We start from the raw sequence: 15,922 nt of genomic DNA, 5'->3' as shown, positions 1-15,922 counted from the left end.
CCCCCCCCCCCCCAAAAAGTAAAAGGCAAAACATAAAAACTTCTAGGAAATAATGTAAGTAAATATCTCCCTGACTTTGGAGTAGCCAAAAATTCTCTAAATGAGGCCTCAAAAAACACTACACAAAAAATGAAATCTGAGCCGGTTTCATTGCCATGTGACTCACATGGCTGCACAGGGCTTCATGCTTGGTTTAATGTTCTATGTCCTCATCTTGAAATTTTTACTAATTTTTGAATATAGGATCCTACATTTTAATTTTGTCCTAAGCCCTGCAAATTATGTAGCTGGTCCTGTACAGAATAGATAAATTGTCCTACATTAAAATTAGGAACGTACATTCATCAAACAACCTTATTAAGAGAGTAAAAAGACCCAGAAAGTGGGAGAATAAATTTATAATACATCTAACCTCAAGACTAGTATCCAGAATAAAGAATTTTTGCAAATCATTAAGAAACAGTACAATCCAATTAAAAATGGGGAAAAGGATGAAACAATTCTATCATAAAAGAAGATAGCTACATGTCTAATAAAGAAATAGCAAAGTGCACAATTTCATTAGTCATCAAAAAAATGCAGAATAAAACAACTATAGGAAATATCCATAGAAATGCCTTCCAGAGTGATTAAAAATTTTAAATTACGGTATCAAGTGTTGACAGTAATGTAGAACAGTAGGAACTGTCATACTTCTGATACTATAACAGACACTTCTCATCATTTTGAGAGGTGATTTAGACCCTGGCAGAGTTGTGGTTAAATTTGTGATAATTATACAAAATGACAAGCAAATGAATAAACTACACAATTCCAGTGAAAATTAAAACTTGTGGAGGAAAGAAAAATTATTCTAGATGGTAGATGGCTCAATTGTAAGTAGCATTTGCATGTTTATAACAAAATACTCATAATAATTTAAATACTAATATTGATCTAATTAAATTAAGACAAACATTTTATCACAACAGAGGTGGAACAGGGTGAAGGCATGAAATAAAAGTATATCCTTATATTCCTAGTGGGACGCCAATAGAAAATCCCAAAACTGAAAGAATAGTAAGTAGCAATATAAGCAAATTATTTAGTCATATGGAGATAAAAAGTAAAAGAACTAAAAAACTGAGTTGAAAGTTATTTCCTCAAGTAGAAGAATGGGAACTGTCTATTTTGGTAAACACATTATAAAATCAACCTTTTAAATTAAATGCCAGAAGATCTTAGGTATAAAAGAAGGAAAATAAATAAAGAACTAAATAAAAAAATTTTTTTTTGTTTTGTTTTGAGACAGAGTTTCGCTCTTGCTGCCCAGGCTGGAGTGCAATGATGCAATCTTGGCTCACCGCAGTCTCCACCTCCTGGTTTCAAGCGATTCTCCTGCCTCAGCCTCCAGAGTAGCTGGGATTACAAGCATGTGCCACCACGCCAGGCTAATTTTGTATTTTCGGTAGAGAAGGGGTTTCTCCACGTTGGTCAGGCTGGTCAATAAATGCATTTTTAAAAGAAAGAAAATAATTAAGAAAAAAGAGAGAGTAAATGAAAGAGGGAAGCTGGGAACTAATTTTCAAGTCTCCAATAAAGGGATTTCCAATAATAATGGATATCTGGACATTTTCAGTGAAGTCAGAGTCTCACTGTGACCCTCCTCCTGCTCTTGTAGTCATTGCCTGACTAGCTGGGTAAAGATGAGTAAGTTAACTCCCGTGTCTCAGTTTTCTCATTAGTTAAATGGGTCAATAGTAGAATCTACCTCATCTACTAAAGCGAAGTTATCACAAAGCTAACACAGTGGCTTTAAAGTTTTGTAAATTTGCAAAGGTAAAATATTTAAAGCACCATTGACAACCAAAGTCACTACAAAGCATAAACCTTACAATGCTTGGCTGGGCCCAGTGGCTCATACCTGTGATACCAACACTTTGGGAGGCTGAGACAGGAAAATAGTTTGAGCCCAGGAGTTTGAGACCAGCCTGGGCAACAAGTAAGACCTCATCTGTATTTAAAATTTTTTTAAATTAGGTGAGTATGGTGGTGCTTGCCTGTAGTCCGGACTACTCGAAGGCTGAGATGGGAGGATCGATTGAGCCCAGGAGTTTGAGGCTGCAGTGAGCCGAGCTTGTTCCACTGCACTCCAGCCTGGGTGACAGAGTGAGACCCTGTCTCAAAAACAAAACCCAAAAAAACAAACAAACAAACAAAGAAAAACTTGCAATGCTCCAGTTATTTATCCATAATACCTTCCTCATAAAAAATCAGGAAAGGGATATTAGTTTGGGGAAATAGCTTCTCTGAAGTCTAGAAAATCTTGATGAAATAACTCTGCCACCCATGAAATTTCATCTCCTCACTGAGAGTACTGTCGCCACTCAGATATATTTTCTGTCATGTAACCAGTGCTGTGTACACAGTGAGGGTCTGGATATCATTTGCTGTCTTTCTTGCTGACCACTTCTTTCTTTAGCTGCACTTTCTTTAAATGCAATGAAAGTCTGCATCTGGTCAAAGACCCATTGTGTCTTTAGGCCTGTGAGGCACTTTTCTTCTCCTATTATGTGCTGATTTAATCAGGTCATTTCTCAGAACTTTCCTGACCCCCGCTGGCACAGCCCACAAAGGTCTGCAGAATTTTCTACTTCTATAAATCCTCAAGCATTCAGCCAGCACCTGTGAGGGCAATCCCTCACAAAATACAGCTTTTCTCAATTCAGACCTCATTTTAATATAGAGGATATGTGTGCTTGAAACCCTGGAGGTTATTTTCATTGCAGTTAGAAAGTTTGTTATCAAATCCTATTTATAATATTTTTCTTTTATAATTTTTTTATTATTGTACTTTAAGTTCTAGGGTACATGTGCATAACGTGCAGGTTTGTTACATATGTATACTTGTGCCATGTTGGTGTGCTGCACCCATCAACTCGTCAGCACCCATCAATTCGTCATTTATATCAGGTATAACTCCCAATGCAATCCCTCCCCCCTCCCCCCTCCCCCTCATGATAGGCCCCGGTGTGTGATGTTCCCCTTCCCAAGTCCAAGTGATCTCATTGTTCAGTTCCCACCTATGAGTGAGAACATGTGGTGGTTGGTTTTCTGTTCCTGTGATAGTTTGCTAAGAATGATGGTTTCCAGCTGCATAATGTTTTTGAACGGTGGCCTCATGTTGAACATAACAATGATGAAGAAATGCAAAGCAGCCTCCATAGGTGGTGGCAGAAGGATGAGGACCCGGCAAAGGCAGGGAGAGTTAAGTGGACTAATTATGCAATCGGTGCAACAGAGACAAAGGATCTGCGGCATGGCTCCACTTGTGCATCCAAGACAAGGATCTCCTGCTGAAAGAACCTCTGGACTGGCCTGTGGGGCTCTTTTAGCACCAGGCCATTGTTCTCTGCTTCCCCACTTATTGTTTCTGTAACACACAGATTGGTTTAAAGCTTTTAAATACCTATTGAATTATCTCTATACCCCAGTTGAAACAAATTCTATGGTTAATTTCTTACATATTATTAAAAAAAATTTTTTTTTGGCCTTACTCATCTCTCAGAGATTACTCATTCATGCTAATGCTTCTGGTCAACAAATGTGTGCTCCATTCTTCACACTATTCTTCATCTTCTAGATTATAATTTTGACCTATTTTTAGTCTTTGAGGTTATAGGCCCATGAGTTCTAAATACTAGCAAGGCATTAATATGGACTCCATTGATCCACTGCTAAGAGGAGTGAAAGAAAACTCTTGTATTAGATAATCTTAGAAAGTCTGAAGAGGGCAACTGTTACTAGTAATTAGCACCTTCTCAATACATCATAGAAAATGAGATGGTGGATGAGAGAAATATTGGGAGAAAGTGGTTGCATTAGTGTTCTATTGCAGCATAAAAAGTTACCACAAACTCAGTGGCTTCAAATGACACACATATATCATCTAACAGTTTCTCTAGGTTGGCAGTTCAGGAAGGGCAGGGCTGGGTTTTCTGGTCAGGGGCTGATCAGGCTTCAGTGAAGGTGTCAACAGGGGTGTGGTTTTCAAATGGAGCACTTTCAAGCTCACTGGTTATTGGAAAAGTTCCATTTTTTTTCTCAGTAGCAGACGTGCACTCACCATTTTCCTGCTGGCTTTTACCCAGGGGCCATTCCAGGCTTCTAGAAGATGCCATAGGTCCTTGCCTCTGGCCCCCACAGGCAGTTCGTGCATGGAGGTTGACATTTTTCCAGGCGGGCCTGGGCATATCTCTCTGATCTCTTCTACTCTGGCCATCCAAAAAAACTCTTTGCCTTTAAAGGTCTCCTTGCAGGTCAGGCTCTCCCAGGACAGTCTCCTTTTCTGAAGATCAGTTGATTTGGCATCTTAATTACATCTAAGAAATCCCTTCACTTCAGCATGTGAATTGGTGTTTAATTGAATAATTTGGAGAAGGTGTGAGTACACCAGGGACCCTAAATCTTGGGAATGTTTTAGGATTCTGCCCACCAAAATGGTCTGGGGAGAAATGAAGAAAACTTTTTTATGCTGAATATCCAGTGCATGGCGAATGAGCTGTTTGTGTCTAGTAACTGTAAGTGATGAAGTCATGGCCTAGGTGCAGGTGGCCTCTCTGCAGAGATTCTTGGGTTAAAAGAGCCCCCCTTCATCAACCTCCCCTACTTCCTTTCCACTGATGGCAAGTTTTACAAAGAAACCCACCCTACCCTGAACATAGAGGTTCTTTAAGACTTCTGGACTTGATATGCAAACTTCAGATCTGTTAGTTGACTCGCTTTTTAAAAATTAACTTTATTATTGAAGTATGACATTCATATAAAAAGTGACCTAATCATCAGTGTTCAGCTCAACAAATGATCACAGAGTGAACACGCCCACATAACCACATTCATCTCAAGAAGTAGTAGCATCCCAAAGGCTCCCTTAATGTCCTCTTCAGGCTTTATATCCTCCTACTTCTCTTAAATTAAACATTACCCTGATTTTTGATACCATAGGATTAGGTTTGCCTCTTTTGTGAACTTTTTTATAACTAGAAACTTATAAATAACCTTTTCATCAGACGTCTTTCATTCAATATTGTGTTTGTGAGTTTCCATTGGAAGAACATGCCACAATTTATTTGGCCATTCTATTGTTGATGAACCTTTGCACTGTTTCCAGTTTTTGACTTTTACAAATAATTCTGTGAACATCTTTGAACCTGTATTTTGGTGGGCCATGCACACCTGCCTGTTGGGCATATTCCTAGGAGTGGAAATGGCAGGTTATAGAGAAGGCATGAGTTCTACTGAAACATTTACTGCCAAAGAGTACCTCCACCCTTAACTGTGGTTAATGTTCCACTTTGGAGACTGTTTTACCCTCTATGCAGAGTAAACTTCCAATCTGCTACTGGAGTGGGAAGGCTCAGCCATCCAGCTAGTGGAGTGAGTGAGGAACAGGGTCTGGGGATTCAGCAGCCTCTTATAGTTTCAACTCATTCTCCCCCTATTTTAGCCAGCCCATCTCTCCTCAACCCCCTTCAAGAGTTATATGGTGCTGTCAGCTTCAGAACATTCGGTCTTCCATGGCCCAAATTGGATTGCTTTTCAGCTTTCCTTACCACTAGTTTTGGATTCACTTTCCCCAGGCCTGCTGTCATTTTTTCTCTTTTCTTTTCTTCTCTTTTTTTCCTTTCCCTCCCCTCCCCTCTCCCCCTTCCCCTTCCCTCCCCAGTTCGTCCGCCCTTCCCTCCCTTTCTTCCCTCCCCACCCTCCCCATCCCCTTCCCTTCCCTCCTCCTTCCCTTTCCCTCCCCTTCCCCTTCCCCTTCCCCTTCTGCTCTCTTCCCCTTCCCCACCAGCTAGTGGTGTGATATCGGCTCACTGCAAGCTCAACCTCCTGGGCTCAAGAAATCCTCCCACCTCAGTCTCCCGGGTAGAGATGAAATTTTGCCATGTTGCCCAGACTGGTCTCAAACTTCTGAGTACAAGCAATCTGCTTGATTCAGTCTCCCAAAGTGCTGGGATTCCAGGTGTGAGCCATTACACCTAGGGCTGCTTTTTTCATCTCCTCTTTTCAAGATTTTTGATGCTGTCATGCCCTCTCCCATTTTTTTGCCTCTATGGTTTATACCTTTAAGACAAAGTTTATTGTCTTTTGTTTTAATGAGGAGCTGGAAGAGAACAAAAGAAGAAAGCATATGTGTTTAACGCTATCTATCTGGTGACGTAATATTCCTTTAAATTTCAACATTCCTCCCAGGGTAAAGGGGTAAAGGAAGTTTCTTTTCATTATTTGAAATGGCTCTTGGCTTCACAAAATAAGATTCTAGCCTGCTTCTTGTGGTTAGGATTTTGTTTCTCTCTTTTGTTCTTGTTTTAGGGACATTTATGCATTTTATCTTGCTTATAATGTGTCACAAGAAAACATACCATCTGCAGCACCAAGTCTAACATCAGATAACTGTATGTTGATAGAACCAAAGGTATTTATGAGCTGTGACTTCCACAGCGATGGGTTAGTTATTAAGATGTTTTTGAATTATTTAGATGTTTGTTTCTCTTTTATGCCAGTAGTTTGAGAAAATACGTAGCTTAGATCTCAATATAAACTGTTTGGGCATATTTAGGGGGAACAGACAGCACTGGTATAATTAACAATGTTGTCCAATTGATGGAGTCACACACAAAGTCAAGAGTGTCTAGTGATGTTGAACTCTGAAAATTGTGCCAAGTTATTCTATGCCTAGAGGCAGAATCACCTTGAGGCACTTATTTATTTATTTATTATTATTATTGGAGAAATTACTTGAGGGGTCTACATCAGTTATGGTAAGGTAAGGCCAACATATACCTATTGTCCTGGCAGTGGGAGGAGGAGAAATAATAGACCATACATGGGCCCCTGTAAGTGACCCTTCCAATGTCATTTGGATTAGAAAATGGTCCTGAAAAGAAAGTGGGAAAATTTACCCAGGCACCAAGTAATTACTTGGAAGTAAATAAATAAAGGTTGTTTTGTTTTCTTCATGGGTTTTGGTGTTAGAAAAACCTTTCTACTGTGTTGGAATGGCAATGAAAGATGTCCCCTGGTAGGAAAGAACATCACAGGTCTTGGAGGGAAGGTTGCAATGAATGAAAAGGGAGCGTGTATTGTAGCTAGGGCCTAGAGACCCCTGGCACAGGGCTGACTGTGATACAGGAGGCAGATAAGGCTGAGAACCCTGCGGACCCACTCTACTCAGGCATGACGGTCCTGTTTTGGTATCAATGGTTGAATATGTGTGTACAAAGTAAACAGCTCAAATAGGTGGGTTTTCCAGGAGCCTCTGCTATAATCAGGACAAGTAGAGGCTTTACCGACAGAGACAGTGATTATCCTATGGACCTTGGGGCCTTGGAAACACCAAAGTGTTCTGTGAGACACTGTGTGGCAATAATAGATGCTGAGGCAAAAGGAACAGAATCAGTGATATGAGGGGACCAGCCAGATGCTAGTTTACTGTCTGCCTGGCATTTGGAAAGAGAATTAATTCTTTTGAACTGAGTAAGATCGTGGGATTCTTGAACAGTTTCAGTGAGAGAACATGTATACGGTGTTGATACCCTAGTATGAGATCTCAGACTTTCTAGTATGAGTGTACGTGAATTCCTAAATTGTTAACAGAAAAAATAGGAGATTTGGCAATATTTTCAGCTGGTGCAGCAGGTTGTACCTCTCAATTTTTGTTAATGAGATCCCACCTTCCTGCCATATATATGTATCTTGTTCTAGATAATCTTCCACTAGACAGTGTTGAAAATGATGGCACCCACATTGCAGGATTGTGATCAGGATTAAAAAGAAAGTAACGACTGCAAACACTTAACACAGTGCTTGACACATAGTGAATGCTAAAGAAATCTTCTTTGCTTCTGTTCTCTCAAATTCTTTCTGGTTGCTACAAAGTGTTTGTAGCACCAGGGTGTAGAAAAGTCATGTATGTTGTGGGCTCTGTGATCTTAGCATTGAAGAAACATCTATGTTATGGGCTGGGTGATTTTAAGCAATTTACAGTCATCTTTCTGGCTTTGGTTTCTTGATCTTCAGAATGGGAAATACTACAACAATTTCCCAGGGGTGTTGCAAGGATTGAATGAGATAAGGTATGTGGCAAGTGCCTCAAATACAGCACTAAAGGTCATGCAAACTGAAGTTCTTCAGATTTTTAGTATCATTCCAAGGAAATGCCAAACCTGGCTCAGTAGCTAGACAATTATAGTGGCTAATCCCGAATCTTCGTCTCTGCATGGAATAGTTTCCCCAGTGAGCCTTCAAAGGAGAAAAAGATCGGAGGTAGATTCTTATTCCTTTCATTTCTTGAGGAGTATGCTGTTTTCTGTCATTTTCAGGGATTTTCATTGCTAGTACTTTCCCATGAGGGCATAAACTGGTAGACAAAGAGAATTGGTCAATATTGTTTGAGTTGCTTTAACCTAGGAGTCCGACTGCCTCCCTGCCTCCCCACGGAGTTCTCTAGTACTGTATCTCTAAGTGCCTGAGTTCCACCTCTTATTCAACACCACCCAGAGTTTCACAGTCTTGCCAGGAGGGAATAATTGAAACCAGCAGAAAAAAAGAACAGTTTAAGAAGAGATTGCAACATGATGACTCAGTGACAATCAGTTGAAGGAGAATGGAGGAGTGTGGAACTGCTGTGAAGGTCACTGTTTCATTCATTGAGAGTGCTGAACTGGCTCCATAAGGAAGCCAGGAAAAGCTCCATGAAGCCAAATCTCTAGGCAGAGTTCTGCAGGGCAGAGGGGCACCACACCTCTTTTTTTTTTTTTTTTTTTTTTTTTGAGATGGAGTTTTGCTCTTGTTGCCCAGGCTGGAGCGCAATGGCATGATCTCGGCTCACCATAATCTCCACCTCCTGGCTTCAAGCGATTTTCCTGCCTCAGCCTCCCCTGTAGCTGTGATTACTGGCTAATTTTGTATTTTTAGTAGAGAAGGGGTTTCTCCATGTTGGTCAGGCTGGTCTCGAACTCCCGACCTCAGGTGATCCGCCCGCCTCGGCCTCCCAAAGTGCTGTTATTACAGGCGTGAACCACCATGCCCGGCCTTTTTTTTTTTTTCAATTCCTGCAAAAGTGAGAAAGTGGCCGTTTCCCACAGGCACTGGATAAATACCAGGCATCCTAAGGGAAGCCGCGTGGCCACTCTCGGAATATCCCAGGTCCTGATCTGGTCCTCACCACGTAGCTCCCGTGGAAATTCGATTAGCGGCTTGGGAACAGTGGTGCTCATTCCACTCTGCTGATTATCTATTCTTTACTACTTGGAATCATTCTTTCTGATTATGTTTTCCCTGGCATTGGAATGCAGTTTTGTTGTGTTTCCGCCATCGGAAATGATTCCCCGAGTGATTCTCTCATCTCTTCCAGACGTCTCTCTCCCCTTTCCCCTGCACCCCCGCCCCATTTGTCTGGCAGTGAGTGAGTCAGCGCTTCGTTCTTCTTTCTCTTTGCCGCTGGCAGTAAAGGGAGACTCCTTAGCAGCTGCTCAGTTACCTCCCAGAGACAGCAGCCTTTCTGCAGTGGGAGCGCGGATTTTATTAATTCTCTGCAGGGTTTCTAAATAGCAGGTCTTCCGTAAATCAAGCCTCATTGTGACTGTGAGTGAAATGGGCAGTAAAGACAGGTGCCAACACTGGAAAACAATTTCCAGCACATGTAGAAATTTAAGGAATTGTTATTCTTTGACTATGGCACTGTACTTTAAGATCTAGCTCGTGTTTGATTCAAGATTAAGTTTTACAGTGTTTGTCACACCAGTGCATAGAAAAATCATCCATCTCTTGCCCCTACACAGGACTCTAATTAAGCTACCTCAGACACAGGGGTGGATTGAAAGGTTATTTATGGTACACGATTCCTTAATTTGTTTTCGCCTGGCCTCACAAGTTTCATCTTTCCTTTGGCATCTTATCTAGGGCAAGGTTCTCAATCTCAATTTTATTATTTTAGGCTAAATTTATTTTATTTTATTTTATGTTTTGCTCCTATGCATTGCAGGATGTTTAGCAGCTTCCTTGGCTTCTAGCCACAAGAGGCTGGTAGCATACTCCCTCCTTTCCCAGTAACAACAATCAAAATTGTGCCTTGGGGACAAAATTTTCCGCAGTTGAGAACTGTTGATCTAATGGAAGATAAGTAGAATAAAAGAAGGACTTAGAAGCCTTGAGCTCAAATCTTATTTCAAAGGCTCCTTAATGTAGCTTCTAACTTTAATCTTTGATTCTGGAATGGGCTGTGCTCCTATAGCCTGCGAGCTGGCCAGTGCTGCTGGCATGAACTCTGGGATAATGAAGCCAAAACCACATGTCTGATCCCTAGTAGGCCACGAAGCCTGGTCAGTTCTATGATCCTGGACTGTACCTCTAATCCCAGAAAGCTGTACTTCTGGAAACTCATTCTTTTCAAGAACTAAAATTCTTCTTCCTACCTTCAGGCTCCATCCGTTCACCATCCAGACAGGCACTGTTAGCAATATCTTAGATGACCTTCCAGAGTTACTTCTTGAATATACCAGTGAATGTACATACAGGTTCCTGATCAATTTCCCACTCCCCCAAATGGGCATGTTGTACATACTAGAATGCACCATTTCTTTCTTATCAATGAATCATAGAATTATTCCATATCAGTAGATATTTCATTTCCTCTTTTTTGGGTAAACTGCTATATAGAATTCTATCATACAAATGTATCAACTTATTTAACTTCTCTCACTGATTTGTACTATTATTAAAAAAGTGCTGTAGTGAAAAATTTGTGTAAACATCAAGAAGTGAAATTGCTTGGTCAAATTAAATAGGCAGTTGTAATTTTGATATATAATGCAAATAGTTCTCTGTAGGAGTTATAGTAATTTACCATCCCACCAGCAATACATCACAGCACCTATTTCTCTGCAGTCAGGACAACAGAGTGCTACTTCTTTGGATTTTTATCGATTGGCAGAAAATTGTGTCTCAATGTAGTTTCAATTTGCATGTATTCTACTATTGAAGAGGCTGTGTTTCTTCATATGTGTAAGAGTCATTATTTACTTTTTTGTGGACCATTTGTTCATTCCTTGCCCATTTTTCTTTTGGATTGTTGGGTTTTTTAAATGAATTTCTGGAAGCATTATATATTAGGGAGACTAACCTTTTGTTATATGAATTGCAAATTTTTTTCCAGTACGTCAATTGTTTTTTATTTTGTTCACAATTTTTTGCATAAATAAACTTTATAAAAATTTTATTTCATCTAACAAAAAACTTTTCCTTCATGAATTTTGGTTTCTAGTTATAAAGAAATTTGCATTTTTCTTCTTCTTTTATTATTTTCCCTTTTTTAACATCTAAATTTTTGATCCATGTGGGATTTATCCAGGTAGCTCAGTATAAGTTATAGATCCAATTTTGTGTTTTCCACTACTCAACCCCCGCATGCCCCTGCAGAACTCACTGGCTCTCTTGTTTATTTTTTCAGAGCAGGGATTTTTAAAGAGAGCTTGCTAATGTAAGGACATTTTCTACTTTCACCACATGAACAGTGCCTCCAGCAGTAGAGGGCTGGACTGGGGTGCAGGACTATGGGCCATTGTCTCCTGCAGCATCTCTAGCTCCTCCAAACTACATTAAGGTCACTTCTTCTTTGCACAAAGTCCTCATGTACTTGTTTACTAGATCTTTACTAGATCTTTGCACAAAGTCCTCATGTACTTGTTTACTAGATCTGTGGGAGTATACATAGATAAGGGGAAAGCCTGCTCCTTTCTAATTTTGTATAAACATTGTCAGTTTGAAAAGAATCTCAAATGCATTCAGTGATTAGGAGTCAGTTGGCTCATTCTTGAGTTAGTGAGAGTAGCCTGAATACCTTCAGCATTTGACATTCAATGTTTACCTTCCAGTGAAAGTTCTTATTTATCTGTTAACCACTGATATGGTTTGGCTGTGTCCCCACTCAGATCTCATCTTGAATTCCTGTATGTTGTGGGAGGGACCTGGTGGGAGGTAATTGAATTATGGGGTCAAGTCTTTCCCTTGCTGTTCTCAAGATAGTGAGTAAGTCTCATGAGATCTGATGGTTTTATAAGGGGGAGTTTCCCTGCACAAGGTCTCTTCTCCTGTCTGCCACCATGTGAGATGTACCTTTCACCTTCCACTATGATTTCCTCACCAGCCACGTGGAACTGTAAGTCCATTTAAACCTCTTTCTTTTGTAAATTGCCCAGTCTCAGGTATGTCTTTATCAGCAGTGTGAAAATGGACCAATACAACCATACTTGGTTCTTCTTTTTCCCTGCATTAATCTATTTAGCTTGAGTAAAAAAAGAATATTATGAGGATGGATGGTTCTTTCAGATTGTTTTTCTCAGGAAGGTCTATAACCTAATGTGCATTTTCATGGAGGGGAAATAGATCAAGATCTCATATTTAAGCAGATACACCCATATCTACTGTCTTCTACAACAGATCTTGCCATTTCCTTGCCAACCTCTTAAAATTCTTATTGCTGAGCTGGTCAGGCTCCATGGTTTCTGTGTGCATGCTAAAGCCTGACCACAGACGCCTCCATCTTCCCTTCAGAAGCATTTTGTCAAGCTGGTACAACATAAAAGCTGGGATCCTGGCTGACCCGTGATAGCACCCACTCACTCAACTTTACTTACAACGTTAGTAATTTTCACACAATTACTAATGTGAGAAAATAAAAATAGCTTGAGAAGCACCAATAATTTCAATGATCATTCAGATGGCATTATTTAACCTTGTAGTCCCAGACACACCCTATAGTTCATATACACTGTGCATTTGCAAATAGTAATTTTGTCCTCTATTTTCAGTCAGGAATTCATAAGGCATTATATCTGTCTTGAAAATCTAAGCTCACCTTGATTCATGCCAAGAAAACCAAGAGCCATGCTTCATTTAAATTGGAATCTAAAACATTTCATTGGCAATCTCTGCATTTTAGAGACTGCAAAAATGTCTGCCTAAGAACAGCAGGAATTGGTCCTGTACGTATTCAGTTTCTCAAGATTTTAGAACAACTAACAAAACTAGCACAGCATTTTCATTTCCTTTGTTTTGAAAATAACACATTAGCTTAATTTTAAGCATTTTGTTGAGAGAAACACTAAGTGGTGTGATAATGGATGCACCACATAGATAATGGACGCAGCGCATAGATTTACACAATGCCAAGGGTGTGAACAAGAAACCCATGGGAATACGATGTCTGGAAACTGCTTCAGTGTCAAACTTGTCCATGGGTCCCAGGATCATTCCTTATTCTTGGCTATTAGTCTGCAAACTGTGACTCAGAAAAGACAAAGTGAAAGACCAGGCATGCAGTGGATGTGGTGGCAAAGTTGGCACCATTTTGCCCTTAGGTTTACATTGTCTGAGTCACCTTAACCACTTTGCTATTGGGCATCTACCTCTGCAAATAGAAGCTCTCAATGCTGAGTTCCAACCTGTTAACAATAGCAAAGGAGAAATAGTCTGTTGCACTCATTAATTTTTCAGTGCCTTAGGATCAGAGACCACACCTTCTTCACATTTTGCAGCTTCCAAACCTGACTTTATGCCTGGAACTAAAATAAACTGGCAACACATTTAGAACCATCTTTGATTCTCTGAAAGAAACTTGGTTTCTTGTTCTAGTATAGTTGTTAGTGTGCAGCTTCAGGTAATTTAGTCTCTCTCTGTCTTATGAGGACCCAGACATTGTAAGTGCAGTATAAAGCACTTTTTTTTTTTTTTTTTTTTTTTTGGCCATCACCGCCCTCTCTTAACCATGGTTGTTATGTTTTTCTTAGAACGTTAAGCTAAGACATTAAAAAAAATGCAGGTAGGGGATGTGGAGATGGGGAACCAACTTAGTAAACAATAGCAAGGCCATTTGGTCTCAGGGTATTTACATTCTACAAAGGGGCAAAGGGACCAAGAATACTTTGTCCAGATAGACATCTTGTCTTAAGTGTTCTTTGTATTCTTCAGAGTAATGGATAGTGAGGAACTTTCACATTATTCAATTTTGATTTCTCTAGCCAACGAGCAGCTGCTGGTGTCCTCCTAAAAAGAAATTTCATTTTGTAGAAGATTTAGATCTTGGTAGGAAGGAATAATATTTATAGAAGGTCTGAATTCAGTGGGTAAATTTCTTACCTCTTCCTTGCTGTAATTGGCCATATATATATATAACAGTGCTTGCATTACCACATCCTAGTCCTCACTCCTGAGCCATGATCCTGCCTATTTACTCTTGTTTCTCTGGGCAATTGAGCTGCTCCAGCTTATTTTGGCTCACAAAAGCATTACATCATCATCCATTACATTCCCCCATTGACCACATTGGAAGGATTTCTGTGTTCTGTTTTAGCTCTTCAGCCCCACAGGTATGGCATAAATAAGGAATGTCAGACTTGTATAAAGGGCCTTCATACTGCTATTTACTCTTACCCAGTTTTTAGTGGGTTGCTAGCTTAGGGCCCACGTTTCTAGTCTAATCAAAAGAGAATTGGTGGTGTACTTAAGATCTAGACCTGCTGTTTCAGTAGAATATGTAACTGCCTAGATAATGGAGTTGCAAGGATGAGAAGCCAAATCTATCCTTCATCACTGGATGTTGTCTAAAATTTGACTTTTGGAGTATCATCCTTTATCTTTAAGCACTAATAAAGCATAGAGTGTGAAGAGAGCAGGGACAGAACTAACATTTTTGAAATCTACCAGATAGTCTTTTAGGCAGAATCACTTATTATTATCTTTTTTCTTTAATTCATGCAATAAAACTGTGAAATAGATACTATTATTATATTCATTTCATGGATCAAGAAACTGTGGCTTAGAAAGAGCCTCAGGTCACATGGCTAGTCAGTATGAAACTACCACCAGCACACAGTCAATAATTACAGAAAACAGGATTTGAACTCTACTCTTCAAATCAGACTTGAAATTACTTGCTGTTTCCATCATATCGTGGGAGGAGCCTCAGAGCAGTCTTCCCAGTTAAGGAGTAGCCTCTCTTGGGAAGGAGAGGTCACTACTACAGGAAGAGGGAAAACAGCAGGAGTGCTGACTTAACAGAATATGATCAGCTGTTCATTGATATGTTTGCCTGGAAGTGGCCCTGCAGGTGTTGGCTGCAGAGCAGGTCTCTCCTGGAACTCCAGGGGAAACAGGTTACACAATATGCTATCAGAGAATGCAAAAGTGCATGGGACCCTGGAAATCACCTAATCCAGCTCCTTTCTTTCATTGCAAATGAAGAAACAGACAGGAAAATACTTGCCCAGAAAGATGAAGCAAGTTCAGGGCATAGCAGAGTCTATAAGCCATGCACTCCAATCTCCCAGTTTCCTCGGCTTCTCAGCCTCTTATATCTGCTTGGGCTGCCATCTTGGGTTATTATTCTTGGTCCAAACTTCAAACTCCATCACTTAATAACGCGTTAACTTCCTACTAGCTATAGGAGTGAATTGTGAGGAGTCTGGTGGTTTTTAAAATATTTTTCTGAATGATTCAGAGCCCCCGGTATCCAGGAGTACATTATTACCTGCATATAACTATATTACTCATCCTGTGCACTCGAACGTTAGCTCCTACTGCGTGAATACAGTGATCACACTCAAACATGCCACAACAGCAGCAGTGTCATTAACACGGTGTCATTACACAAGCACAGCCCACAGAGGTTCCCCATTTCTAATCAGCCTTCCTCTACTTATTTCTTCAAATTCTAGGAAATCGTTTTCATTATTTCCTAATGAACAGGATGGTAGAAAGCTTCAGCTTAGAGAGTTAATTATAGCTTTTAATTTTAAATCTGCCTCTTCAGAAGGTTGCTCACTGACTTAAGAACTATCTTACCCCAAATTGCCTGCAGCTCATATTTCCTCATGGCCTTCCAGGG

General features: G+C 40.1%; 1 pseudogene; it reads right to left on the bottom strand.

Annotated features, from left to right (window-relative positions):
- LOC108523203 (mitotic checkpoint protein BUB3 pseudogene) overlaps positions 1-9,617 on the bottom strand; it is a 23,744-nt pseudogene extending 14,127 nt beyond the window's left edge.
- Between the last annotated feature and the right edge of the window lie 6,305 nt (positions 9,618-15,922).

The sequence above is a fragment of the Rhinopithecus bieti genome, unplaced genomic scaffold (genome assembly GCF_001698545.2).
Source record: "Rhinopithecus bieti isolate Rb0 unplaced genomic scaffold, ASM169854v2 scaffold_72306, whole genome shotgun sequence".
Lineage (NCBI taxonomy): Eukaryota > Metazoa > Chordata > Mammalia > Primates > Cercopithecidae > Rhinopithecus > Rhinopithecus bieti.
This window is presented reverse-complemented; position numbering and strand designations above follow the sequence as displayed.